The sequence below is a fragment of the Micropterus salmoides genome, unplaced genomic scaffold (genome assembly GCF_014851395.1).
Source record: "Micropterus salmoides isolate LMB-PRFRI ecotype aquatic unplaced genomic scaffold, ASM1485139v1 Ms_hic_scaffold_12, whole genome shotgun sequence".
Taxonomy (NCBI): Eukaryota; Metazoa; Chordata; class Actinopteri; order Centrarchiformes; family Centrarchidae; genus Micropterus; species Micropterus salmoides.
The window spans coordinates 18,833,767-18,847,158 of record NW_024040263.1 but is presented as its reverse complement, the minus strand read 5'-3'; the positions used below and the strand labels follow the sequence as shown (position 1 = coordinate 18,847,158).

At 42.0% G+C, this 13,392-nt stretch overlaps 1 protein-coding gene across 2 annotated transcripts in view; it reads left to right on the top strand.

Moving 5' to 3' along the window:
• ube2o (ubiquitin-conjugating enzyme E2O) overlaps window positions 1-13,392 on the top strand; it is a 36,636-nt gene that overhangs the window by 2,870 nt on the left and 20,374 nt on the right. The gene's annotated exons all lie outside the window — the stretch shown is intronic.

Sequence of the window (13,392 nt, the reverse complement as noted above, 5' to 3'; positions counted from 1 at the left end):
ACACACACACCACGTGGACTGTTAATGCTGTGTCATTACTAGTCAGGATCTAGCGTGCGCTAGTGTGCACATGTATGGATTTCATTCTGTTGTATTCTGTGTTTCATGCAGGATTCTTGTAGTGTGTGTGTGTTTTTGTACAACAGTGTGATTTCTCATTTGATTATCTGTGTGCACCGCATGCCCCGTCTCAGTGGGCTCCGTCTTAGTGGCATCTATCCTGGGAGCATGGAGAAGAGATTCTAATCAATAATTCATGATTACTTCCTGCAGTGTGTGAAGTTGCATATCTCTAACATGATATTTCCACAAAATTTGGACTTGGGGGGGGGGGGGGGGCTCCTCAGTTAAAGAAGTTTTTCTCTCAGGAGTAATCAGTGGAGGGAAAACTGAGCTTAAAATCTGCTGCACTTGTCAGGCTTTCTCCAGAGGTTAATGAAAACAGCATTTTCACTACTAAACCAGAATTTAGAGAGCAGTTTAGAGCACAGCAGCAGCCATTAGCATCCAAGATGGTTACTCTGATGTACTCTTAGTTTCTTTGTTGCTTCATTATTATGCATGGAAATGGAGCCAGAGTTTAAAACTGCTCCTTTGCTGTTAACATTTTACCAAATTGAATTTCCCTTTCTTTAAAGATGAGAGGTGACACCAGAAGCATTCATGAGCATATACATGTTGAACATTGCCTGTGTATGTCATAACAACCTGGACTGAGCACCAGTTTTTCTATAACTGGTTTGAGAATAAGCAGTAGCCCGCTTAATGAAGATTTGTCAGCGTGTAAGACTAAGACTGTAGACCACTTTTATTATTTTTGAACAAACTAATTCAAAAGATGTGCAACCAACTGTGGGTGATAAGGAAGTTTATCTGCATCTTTCAGACTCTCTAAAAATATGAACATCAGTACATCACACAAGCCATGCCCCCTCTGGAGACGGTCTGTGTAAGGAGGGGAGACGGCAACACATAAGGCCTTATTTATTTGATCCTTATGCTTTAATGTTGCAAAATGTGTTATTTCTATTTTCTTATTTAACCAGGTAAGACCTGTTTAGATCAGCAAAGTGTTACGAAGAGAGACCTGGCTGAGACAGCAGCAAAAAAAGAAAAGATAACCATATAAGATATACATTTGTGTCAAATAATTAAACAAAATTAAAATGCCTACGCACAATGACAAGTACCAACTGATCATTCATTCTTGCACTTTCTTTCATTCTTGACTTTTAATTCTTAGTTTCAAGTCTTTTTGAAGTCAGGGGAGCAATTTTAATGCAATATGTTATCAAACTACTACCTTCTTTAATTTAAAGTGTTTAAATCTTTTTAATCAACAAAGATCAGATTTTAAATTAAAGAAGGTTGTAGTTTGATGTAAAACTGTTGAGATATAAGACTGTGAAAATACGTAATTACAAAGACCACAAACCCAAAAGTCGTGTATGTGACGTTGTAACTTTCTATGTCAATGACTGAAGCTAACGTTACTGAAGCTAACATCAAAACACTTACATGAGAGGATGATGTGATAAAAGAGCCAGGAGTCGTTGGATTAAACCCATCAGGCGAGATATATTTCTGCGTGGAACATAGCTACATTATCTAGCTAGTAGCAAGAAAGCAATGAACATTAGCTAGCTTTACCGCGCTAACATGTTGGTGAGGTATATTGTGCGAGACGAGAGATGCAGTTCATTGAGCAATTTCACACAAAATGATATGTAATTTTACTGTTTTACAACAAAATGCGACTTTCTTTACTTGCAAAATTCTATTTTAAATTGACCAACTGTAATTCAGGGTTCAATTCTAACAGGATAAAAAGATAAGTTGTCTCTTGCCATTGACTACCGTACATAATTTTTCCAAAATAAGGTCCCATGAGCCGGAAGCGGAAGTGAGTGCCTTAGGCTCTCTATGGCGAGGCTACCCAGCCGACCAATCACAGAGCTTACGGTCCACGTCGACTCGACGTGTAGTTACATTTTTGAGGAGGTGCACGTCAGGCGACAGTGTAGCCTCTACATAGCCCCGTCACCTACGCCGTCACCTACGCCATCACCTACGCCGTCGATTTGATGCATAAGTATAAATTGAGAAGAGGGAGCGGGAAAGTAGTGTGTAAATAGCCATTTCGAGTGAGCTGACTATTATTAACATTTTTAATCTTAAATTTACATAGAAAAGCTTTCAATACAGGTTTTTATTTCATGAAAAATTCCACAAAAAAATAATTGTTGTAGTTATTACGTTACTACACCACAATTACATTTTTCCTGTCGTGCACCCCCTAGAGGCAGCTCATGCACCCTCAGGGGTACGCGCACCACACTGTGGAAATCTCGGGGTTAAGAAATACTTTTGCTTGGTGTCCTTGGTACCAGGTGTGTAACTCATATCACTATACAACCCAAACTCACGGACTAAACAGTCCGAGAACAATAACAACAAATGCACATTTACAACCAAGAATTGCGCCTTACCTTTGCTAACCTTCATCTCAACTAGCAATCATGATTTATGTAAATACTGACGTTAACGTTAACTTGTTTTAAGGTCCGCTCCTTGGACTCAATGCATAGACCGGATGCTTTCTGCTCAGATGCTGAAGCAGTGTTGTGGAGCTGTTGTGGTAGGCTACACAGTAGGCACACTGTAGAGTTGTTTTCATTTAGCTTGAAATGATTCCCTGCTTTGGACACTCTGTCTTTTTCTCTGACCTGTCTCTTCTTCTTCCCCTGCTATTTTCTCTCTCTTCTTCCATTTTGTAATCCGCGCTATCAAATCATGTCTTCATCACTTGTCTGTAGCGTAAGCGCGTTGTGCAACAGCAATAAACAGCGCACACTGTATGTAGTTAGTTATATGGATAAAATGGAGCATCAATGCTTTTCAGTAATCAAGTTAGTTGAGCTTCTCGATGAGCTTGTTTCAGCCATAGCTACAAATCAGGTCTCAATTAGACGCCATGCTCTGGTTTTTATAGAAGTTCTTTTGGATGTATAAAACCTCTTAAAGGCCACCAGGTCACCTGCTTGAGCTATTCTAAGCTGCTTATATCACGCATACCAATATAAATGTTTAAACCAAATTGTCAAAATGGACATGCTACACATCAGTAGATCACTTAGATTCTTCACAGTTCAACAGTTTAATTCAATTCATAGAAACAATGAGCATGAGTATTAGCAATCAGATTTACCGGGATGGTTAAGGACTTAAAGGCCTGTCCCTTTATATAGACATAGTGAGTAGAGTGATTTAAGCAAATAAAAGCCCGGGCTATCAATTTAAGTATTACGTTATATACTGTGAGACCATATAGGTGTGTCTACCATCTCATATGTTTTATATTGAGGTAGCTATCACTTGAATATCTCTGGGTGTACTAGGCCATTGTAGGCAAAAGAGGAAGTCTTTATGGCAACATTTGATTAGGGATGCACCGAATGTTTGGACACCAAAATAAATGGGCAGAAAATAGCAAAAAAAGCAATTTCGGTGTTCTGCCTAATACGTCAAAAGGCCGAATAAATTTTACCGAACAGTTACGTTGACATGTTGGCAGTGTCCGAGAAAGACACTGTTCTGCTGAATTGTCTCCTAGCACATCCATACCATCTGAGGCTGACTTCTTAGAAAAGGCAACAAACGGTCTCACCCGCTTTGAGTGTTTCTGTCACTCGTTTCTGAGAAGACAATTAAGCTAGCTGCACCTACATTTGGAGTGCACACATATTTAAGTCTTTATGGTAACTGAAACGGACCAGTGCGAGCTGACAGGCAGGTTAGATACTTTATCCTCTCAGTTTCTCTCTTTACAAAGACAAGTGTTGCAGTATGAGAGTCCTACCTGAAGAGAGGCTGTGAAGTCTTTATGTTACATGATACGAGAACCACATACAACATTATTTATCAAATTGGGTCGGACTTGATGAATTTAGCGCAAGGATACTCGTGACGACGTCTGGTTTTCAAAATAAGGTGTCTATACAGTATGGAAATAAGATTAATTGGATTATATTCACAGAAAATGTAAAACATATTACATGTAATTTACTTTACCGGACCCTCTGAGGCCTCGGACCCACCATAGTCTCTCCAAATCCTGTGGGGAAACACTGAGTAAAATGCACATTTTGACTATTTAATTTATGCAATGGTAAAGAAAAAACTGGCAAAATGGATGGAAAAAATGTGAATCTACTTGTGTGGTATTTGGCAAATTTTTTTATTATTTCGGCTTTGGCCAAGAATTTTCATTTCACTGCATTCCTACTGACCTTAAAACTACTTCCAGTAGCTGCTGAATACTGTTGTCGAGTCCACACTGACCTCAGTTTCCTCCTTGTACTACAAAGAAGAGAGTGAAGACACAAGTTAAACAACCTGCAGCATTTGGCTTTCTTTGTGATTTTACTCAGGTAGGGACACCTGGTTCCCTTTCCTGAAATCATGCAGATAAATGCCTGAAAGTTAGGAGTATAAACATTAGATAAGTGCAGATATTTTGTGTTTCACTGGGCTTTGGTTACCGTGGCTTAAGGTGCACATGCGATACAAGGGGATGATATTGATGTTTTTTTTTAAAAGTCAATTTTAAAATTATTATAATGAGAAGAAAGAGTTTTTCTTTTTTTTTTTACTTTCTGGAAACATCAAAAACCAGAATAGTGACTTTGATGTATAAACCTTGCGCCACTGCCTGCCACAGTCCCCCAGTCAGTGTTACCAAACACACAGAGCCCTGTTGAAGCAGCACAACCTTGAAATTTCCATCCAAGGACAGAAGTGGGCTGCACCGAGGAAACAGCAGTGCAGGGTGTGTCTCAGATGTCCCTGGATTTATCAATCATTTAGTATCTCACACTGACTCATTAGTGCACTGCTGAGACCCTTAAAGGTTCAGTATGGTATGCATGGTGATGCAGCAGCCTTCTCTGCTGTGCTGCACATTGAAGGGTCTGGGTGTCCGAGCAGAGGGGTGAGCTGTGACGCCCTGACCAAAAGCTCATCCCCTGGAAGCAGCAGATTTTGTGACCATGAGGGTGGAGCAGGTGGAGAGGGAGAAGGAGGCTTGTGTGGTAATAATGGTGACAGGCACAGTGCAGCAGGATTTGCTGCTGCTGCTGCTGCTGCTGACTGTACTGCAGAGAGAGGAGAAGTGGGGGAGATAACGGTAAAGATGTGGGGGGGGAGCAAGTATTGAATACCAATTAAAAATGTCACCTGGGTCTCAACGCCACAAGAAGAAAGTAAAGTGAATTTAAATAACAATTCTTGACTGGAAAAGCGGTAATGAGGCAGGCAGACAGTTTTGCAGCACATGGCTGTAATGTGCTGGCTTTTAGTCCTTAAAATGATGAGGACCTACCTTCTGCTCTCTGAGCCATTTTAAATTCCCAGTCTCTTCTGGCATGCTGTCTCAGTATGAGAACGTAGTTTTTGCACTACTGCCTGTTACAGTGCCCTCAAGTTAGCAGCATTATAGTGGAGTCCTAAAGATGCACTTCCCTGAACACCACCACCATCAGATTGCTGATGGAATAAATTCTCCTCGGCTGCTCGTGGGTCCATGACCTCACTGTCACAGTTATAAAAACATTGACATTTTGTAGCCTATTTTTATACTGTAATCATTCAGTTGCAACTGCCACAGGAAGTCATGGACAGTTGATTTTAGTTGGTTGCATGAATGTTTTTTTTTTTGTTTTTTTTTAAAGGTAGAAAAAAATATTACATAATAAAACTGGTTGATTCTAGTGCTTTATGAAGTGAACAGGGAGACTCCTGGGGTTTTGTTGCCTTTTATTGTGCTGATAGTGTTTGTTTTTGAGACACCTTCTGCTCACCTTGTCAGATTGTAACAGCAGCCACAGTCTGTCATGTAGGGAAGCTTTCTGTACAGCTCATAGGAACAGAAAGAAGGACCTGTACAGTAAATTCTCTATATAGGATGGCAGGTTTCTTGACAGCTGCAGTCGCAGAAGGGTTACATGCATTGTTGTGTGACCCCTGCCCTCTGTCCTGTAACCTTAGTGTGAAAGGCATGAAGTCAGCCATCAGTATGTTTGGCAGTGGCACTTGGTTTAATTTGCTCTGGAGGCAAATCTTTGTGTGATCTAAAATAATTTGACAAAATTTTATTGCTCTTGTAACAGTGAAATGGTCTTTCTGCGCAGCACGTTGTTGGAAAGAAATAGTCTGTTTTTTCTTTCTAAGGTTGTCTACTCATAATGAATGGGAGAAAAAAAAATCCATTAAGACAGAAGGGGGTGGGAAGAAGGAGAGCACTGCAGGTGCTGGATGCTCTGACCTAAGGGTGACTCCCTGCCCCCCTGCCCTGGTCCATCAAAGTCTGGTCACACCCCCACTGACCCTACAGAATAGAAACATCTCGATCCTGAAAAGGGTTGGCTGCTATACTTGATCTTCTGACTACCTTCAAAAGAACAACATTTGTTGGAATACATAATGAGCATTAAAGCATATTTCAGTATAAAAAAACAGAAATGTATGATTAGCCTTTATCCTGTAGCTCTTCATCTCCATTCATATTCTCACCGTGAGTAGCTTATAAATGAGCAAACACAGTTAGACTCTGGTTCGAAGTGGCCTTCAGTGGTGTGCAGTGGCCACATCATTTCTCTACTGATCACATTAGCTATTTGTATTTATTTAGTCTACACACGCTAATTAATTTAGCGCATAAGCCATTTATTCTGTTGGATTTAATCTGCCTGTGTTAGCCATCCACATTTCACATGCTATTTGATTTTGATATTATGACGACGGCGAGATGCTTTTCTAAAATGTTTGTGGTGGAAAAGTCAGTGGAATTTGATTCAACCTGTTGTTGCTTTGAAGCTGGTCTAGTGGGCAAAAGTCAAAAAACAGTCACCTATTATACATTACAATACATTCTGCTCCAAGTTTGCTGCATTAACGGCCTCAGATGAGGGAATGATTGTGCTGATATGCAGCTTTCAACATTGTTTGTTCAGGAGCAGTCTGCAGGTGCTCGAGGTAGGCTGGCAGACGTTGGTGTAATCTGGGACACGAGGCTGCTGCCAAGGCCCACCCAACAGCGCCTCGGAGTGCTGAGCCTTAGTCGTGGTTTTGAGCAGATGCCAGGCAAGGCGCAGGACACACACACAAAGGAACACACAAGCTCCCTGACAGGTACTGGGCCTGAGGTTTTGTCACTAGCCATTGAAGTTTGTGTTTGCTTCCTCTAAAACCAAGAAAAGCAGCTCCAGTGCTGTGTCACTGTTTTTCATCATGCCTGATGGAAGCCTTCAAGCTCGGAAATGTGTCACAGTCAGAAACGCATGCAGTCCTCCTTCATGGAGTGCACTGAACTGAATCACACAAATGCAGTCTAGATTGAATTGTGCGAGAAAGTCAGCTAGCAATACAAAAGGGAAACTGAAACTTGTCTTTGTTTGCTGATTGTTTCACCACACTGAAGTAGAGAAATAACCAGAAAGAAACACCAAGCGGATTATAAACAGTTTGGAGACGGGCGACGTGCCTTTTTGTCTACTTTTCATGCTAACTGTACAACACAGACAGCATGAATGATCATGACGTCCCTAATGTCTCCTAACAACAGACTTAAGTTGTGTTGGCTTTAAAGACCTGTGTATGTGGTTGGGGTACTGCTGATAATTGGTCACTGGTTATTTATTGGCTGTTGACAGGGGAGCTTCTGCTGGGTTGATTGTTTGTTCATGTCGGACAAATCCAAGCCTGCCAATAAATTCCCACTTGTATCGTGTCTAATTACCACTTGGAGGATGATGCAGATCGTATTGACGGTAAATCTGATATTACAGTGACGCATGTCCCCACCCCCCATGACAACTCCACCTGTTCCTCCATCCCATCTTCCCCATCATTTCTCCTTAGACCTTCTTGTATTGCTCTCATACTCTGCTTCCACGTTTCTCCCCCTCCCCCACTCTTGCCTCCCCTCCTAACCCATCCTGTTAACCGCCGCCTCCTCCCTCTCCCCATGTTCACCTCCTTCCTCTCCTCCCTCAAGTGTCCCAGCAGATCCATGTGTTGGAGAATGTTGACGTAATGTGGTGCTGACTGGATGGTCGTCCAGCTCCTGCCATGAGATAATGGATCTCATTTGATCCCCCCCTCCCCCAACACACACACACACACACACACACACACACACACACACGGGAATTGACAGCCTCTGAAGTGTCTTGCCTTTCTGCTGGAGTCTGTATCCATCCCACCAGCCCTTTTTCCTCCCATCTCTTCTTTCTCTCACTCCCTCCCCGCCCATCTTCTCATCCTCCTTTTTAATCCGCAGTATTGGCCCTGCCCGGTGGGGAGACAGTCTTCTCTCTTGCTATCCGCTGTGTTTTCTGTGCTCTTGTCTATTTCTGGCTCTTGCTTTTCTTGGTTCCTCACTCTTTGTCTGTCTGTCTGTCTCCTGGGATCCGTCTCGATCTCCCACTTGTTGGGCTCACTGCTTTCTCCTCTGTGCCTCGTTCGCTGCTCATCTTCATTTTATTCCCCGTCACACCCCGTCTACCCCACCTCGCACCCTCCTCCCCTTCGCCGTCTTCTCCATGCGTTTCCCCTGACTTTTTGCGTCTGTTTCTTCATCTCTGTGATTGACTCTCGAATATTCTTCATCCCATCCTTCATCTCCTACTCCCTGTCTTCATCTTATATTCTTTATAGCCCCTTTCCTCTTGTCATTTCATATTCTGTTTGTTTACGCTTAGTTCCTTTCTATCTTTCTTATTTTTTGTTATTTTTTCTCTAGGAGAACTAGGAGAATGCTCTATAATAGATACTGTAATAGATACTGTGTGCCACTAGTCCACTTGTCATTTCCTTGCGGTCTCTGTGGGTAAGAGGCCCTATACCTGCTTTCTTTTTAATAGAGATGTGCACCCTTCCTGTGTGTCCCAATCAATAGCCTTCAGTCAGACATCACTGTCCTGCAGCAGCGAGGAGATTGATTGACGATTCAGTTGTTTATCGCCATTTAAGGGATGCAATGCACCAACAGTCCATCTCTATTGGGTAAAATTCATATGCGATTGTAGCGCAGCAGTTGGGAGCTCTAACATGATCAAATCAATGCACACTAGCTTGATAGGTTAGTGAATGAGCAATGAAGCGGCAGCACGGTATACAGACATGTTGTTTTGAAAGTGTGGAGCATAGTGAGCAGCAGAGAAGTAGATACCTCTGCAGCATTTCTGCAGCACAAATTTCTGTTGATATTTCCTTAGTTTTAAGCGTCCTTTGAAGTCTGCAGAACATAAGTGCTCAGTACTATCCAGGATGGATTATTTTTGAGGAGGTTTTCACACCAGTGCTTTTCTTTACCCCCTTGGTGGGATTCATTTCAGGGCTCGACAATAACGGTGGCCTGATGGCCTGGGGCCAGTAAAAAGTAACATCATGACTGTTGAACTAGCCCGATCGGCCAGTGAAAATCTTATATTATTGCTTATATTATTTCACCATGTAGTTATAAAAGGATATAAACAATCAGTATTTCCACAATTTTCTGTGTTTATGTTCAGTCAAATTGAACTCTGTGCAAAACAAAATGGGTGGGTCAGTCAGCCAGAAGCAAATACATGTCACTCTGCTGCTCATGAAAATGAATGGGATGCCAAATCCAGCACCTTTAAAGCCATACACATTCATAGTACACCCACACAGGTGTTTCCACAGATTTTGCCTGAATTTACCTCTTCCACAGACTCTGTAGGCCGTGCATGGTCCTGATAGTTTGGTTGCAAACTGATTTTTGGACATTAAGAAGTTATTATTTTAGAGTTTTTAATCACCATGTTTAGCCCAACATTACACTGTGCTGGCGCATCACTCTCTCAGTCAAAATGTGACATGTCCTTTTTCCAGGGCTGAATGTGGGGAGGTTTTGTTGAACAGAAGGCTGATGTCACCGAACCTTTATCATTCCCATTAGTTCATGAAGTGGTTACCTCATGTACCTCCCAGCATAGCTCCGGACAACTTCAACCTGAGTAGAGGTCTAACCAACCAGAACAAGGGGAAGACACACCCCTGTGCTTTATAGTACTCTTCATAGGACTGTAAAACTACAAATCCATTAATATTACAAATAAAACCAGCACCTGGGGTTTATCATCTTATTACAAAACAACACAAAACCACCAAAAACAATATACAACGTTATTTAATTTCTAATTGGTAGATAGTAGGGGTTGCCTTCAAAAAAACAGATCCACTGGTTTCCTACCAGCTGGTCCCGGCCAAGAAATAGTTACACACATAACCCTGAATCCCGAATAAAACGACGAATACCATGAAATTAGTTTTCCAATGTGAAAATTAGTGAGGTTTAGAAGTGCTGAACCATGCTACCGGTTTCCCTCAGTTTCTAGTCTTTATGCTAAGCTAAGCTAACCGGCTGCCGGCTTTAGTTACATATTTACAGTACCGTTCAAATAATAATCATCTCATGTAACTCTCAGCAAAAAAGCGAATTAAGCGTATTTCCCTATATATTTCTTTAAGCAGCACAGAGGCTCAGCAGAGTTAAGGGAGCCTCTCTTCAGTTCCCCCAAAACCCTAATGATGTAGCAGAACCATGATTTGCCTGAGGCTGAAGGCTGAGGTGCAGGATGTAGCGCTGTATGATGGCTGCACCTTCATTATCACAGATCGATATTTACCAGTATCTGTGGGTGGGGGTTCACGTATAAGATATGGGTAGAGTTCAGGTAGGCTTGTGTGTGTGGAGAGAAATGCAGTCTGTGCAACTGTTACTATCTGACTTCCTCTTGCGTTCTGTGGATCAGATGGCTTGTTAGTAAGACGAGAAAGCCTGGTATAGAAAACTGTCTGAGTGGAGAACAGGCGTGGCCCTGAGCTGCAGTCCTCTGCAGTGTCTCCCCCTCTTCCTCCTCCTTGTACAGCACCTCAGTAGTGACTTGTGTTAATTAGGCCAGGAAGTCAAAGCAAATACTGTCCATCGATTCCTGTAATCAATCTGGCCCCTTCTACCTTATCAGCCTAGTTGGAGAGACAACCATGGTTGCCTTCTAGGCTTACACGCACACATCCATTCGTGCATATGAACATGTCTTTTTCTTTTGTTGTCTGACTATGCTGTGACCACGACCACCTTCCCGCCTCTCTTCTCATCATCACTACACGAGCCATAGCAACAGTCAGCTGCTTTGTCGTAGCCGTTCTAGTTTCCTGATCATTTTTTCAATATGTATTTAATGTTGTCATGTCAGGGAAACACCCTCCTATAATGAAACAAATTGTGATAGAAGGTACAAATATTGATTTCCCCCCACCCCCCAGCTTCATATCACCATGATCAGTGATATAGTGGTACACTCCGTCCTCTCTCTCTCTCTCTTGTCTCTTCCTGGAGAGTAATCACTGCAGGGAAATGCTGCTCTGTGGCAGAATTCAGGAACAGGGCGTGATACGGCTGCAAGGTATCAAACGTTAAAATTAGAATTTAAAGTACACTTACTGCCAGCCAGCCATTTCATACCTGCTGGTTGACGAGCAAAGTAAAATACTGGTCATGATTTTATAATAGGAGCAACGGTCCTGTTGTGGTTTTCATTAGTCTGGAGCAGATGTGACCTGAGGTGTCCTGTTGTCCTGTATCTGCTCTCTCTTACAGAGGGGTGAATGGTATTTATTTAAACACTGTGTTTTTGAGCTAGTGAGGAAATCAGTTACTACAGTAGCGCACTGCAGCATGATGCACTGAAAGAATATTAATGAAGAAGAGCTGTGTATGTGCATCTGTCCAAAGAAAAAAACAACAATGTTTTGTACTTCTGAGCTTCTCTCAGCTAAAAGGTTTAGATGAGGAGGGAGACAGGAGTGTGTGTGTGTGTGTGTGTGGTGTACTCCCCAGCAGCAGAGACATGAGCTGCAGACAGACTGCTGTTTAATAGATTACAAGGGAACATGGCGACCCCATCGATCGCATCCCCTCAACACGCACCCTCTCCCAGAACTCAGTGGTGTATGGTTACAGCGAGACAAATCAGAAGCACTGCCAAGGACCCAGAAGTGTGTGAGCGTGTATATGCACTCAGGTGCTTCCACTTCGGTCCTCAGGAGGGTATATAGGTGGATGGATGGATGTGTACAGGAATCTTCCTTAAGTCAAGAGTAGGAGTTGATATTTGAAAACCAAATAGTGGTTACTTGTTTAATGAAATGTATGGGGTTGATTGTTCTTATGTAGTTTGTATGATGCTTTGGCAATATTGTTGTTACACATTCATGTCAATAAAGCTAATTTGAATTGAATTGATTGTCCTCACAAGTATAGATACATAGATGTGACAGCGCAGTTATAATTTATTCTAACAACCCCTCTTAACATGCAGCAGGTCTGTGTTTTTAATTTCTTCACCCTCTTTACTCCTGATTACATTCTCCTCCCCTGCTTCCATCTGTCTCTGCCTCAAACTCAGAGGCTCTGACTGACGGTTCGCTGCCACTTTGCTGTGTACTCACTGCCAGCAGAGCAGCTTTTGCTGTAGCTTGTAGAGGAGAAGCCAGGCCTCCCGCAGGTATCTTTTTATAAGCATGTTTTTAACTATTGTTCACTTTCTGCCACACAGATCAGCAAATCTAATGGAGACACTTTATTAACTGTAGTGGCACAGTCAGTCACTTAAAGTCCACAATTTTATTAGTTTCTATAGAGGAAGTTTCAGTTGCTGCAGGTGGTGTTTTGTCTGTCCAGCTGTGGAGGGTACTCTTGCTTATGTGAGGGTTTTTTTCCGTCTCACAAACCAATGGCATTAAACACATCTCTCTTTATGAGGCACAAGGTTGGAAAACAGTAACTTATGTTTTACAGGTTGCCAATTAAGTATAAAAAAACGGAGAATCTGTATACAGTACATGGTAAACTGATTATTTCTCAAAATTATGTATTATAGTTGCACATTTTCAGTGTAATTCTAAGCCACAAAAGTAAAAACTAGAAATGAACAACACACTGTCAAAAGGTTAATAAGGGCAAGTGCCAACATTCATTTCATTTAAGAATTTCAGAATTTTGGGTTGTAAAATCATTTTTTCCGGTCTTATAAGCCTCCTAACCGAGGGATTTATTTCTCAAACTGGCAACAAACATTTTTTGAGTGCAGGGCTGTTCTCAGCCTGAATGTCTGTTAACAGGTATAGTGACACAACAGAATTTTGCTCAGAGGAACACTGTATCCCTCTGGGACGTCTGGGAAGTTTATCCCAGCGGATCCTGTTTTCCACCCTCTGTGTCCCCGGGCTTATAGTTCTTGATCAATGCTGTTTTGACTTCGTCCGTCCATCAAACTGTCGCTTCTGTAGGTTGTAAACCATATC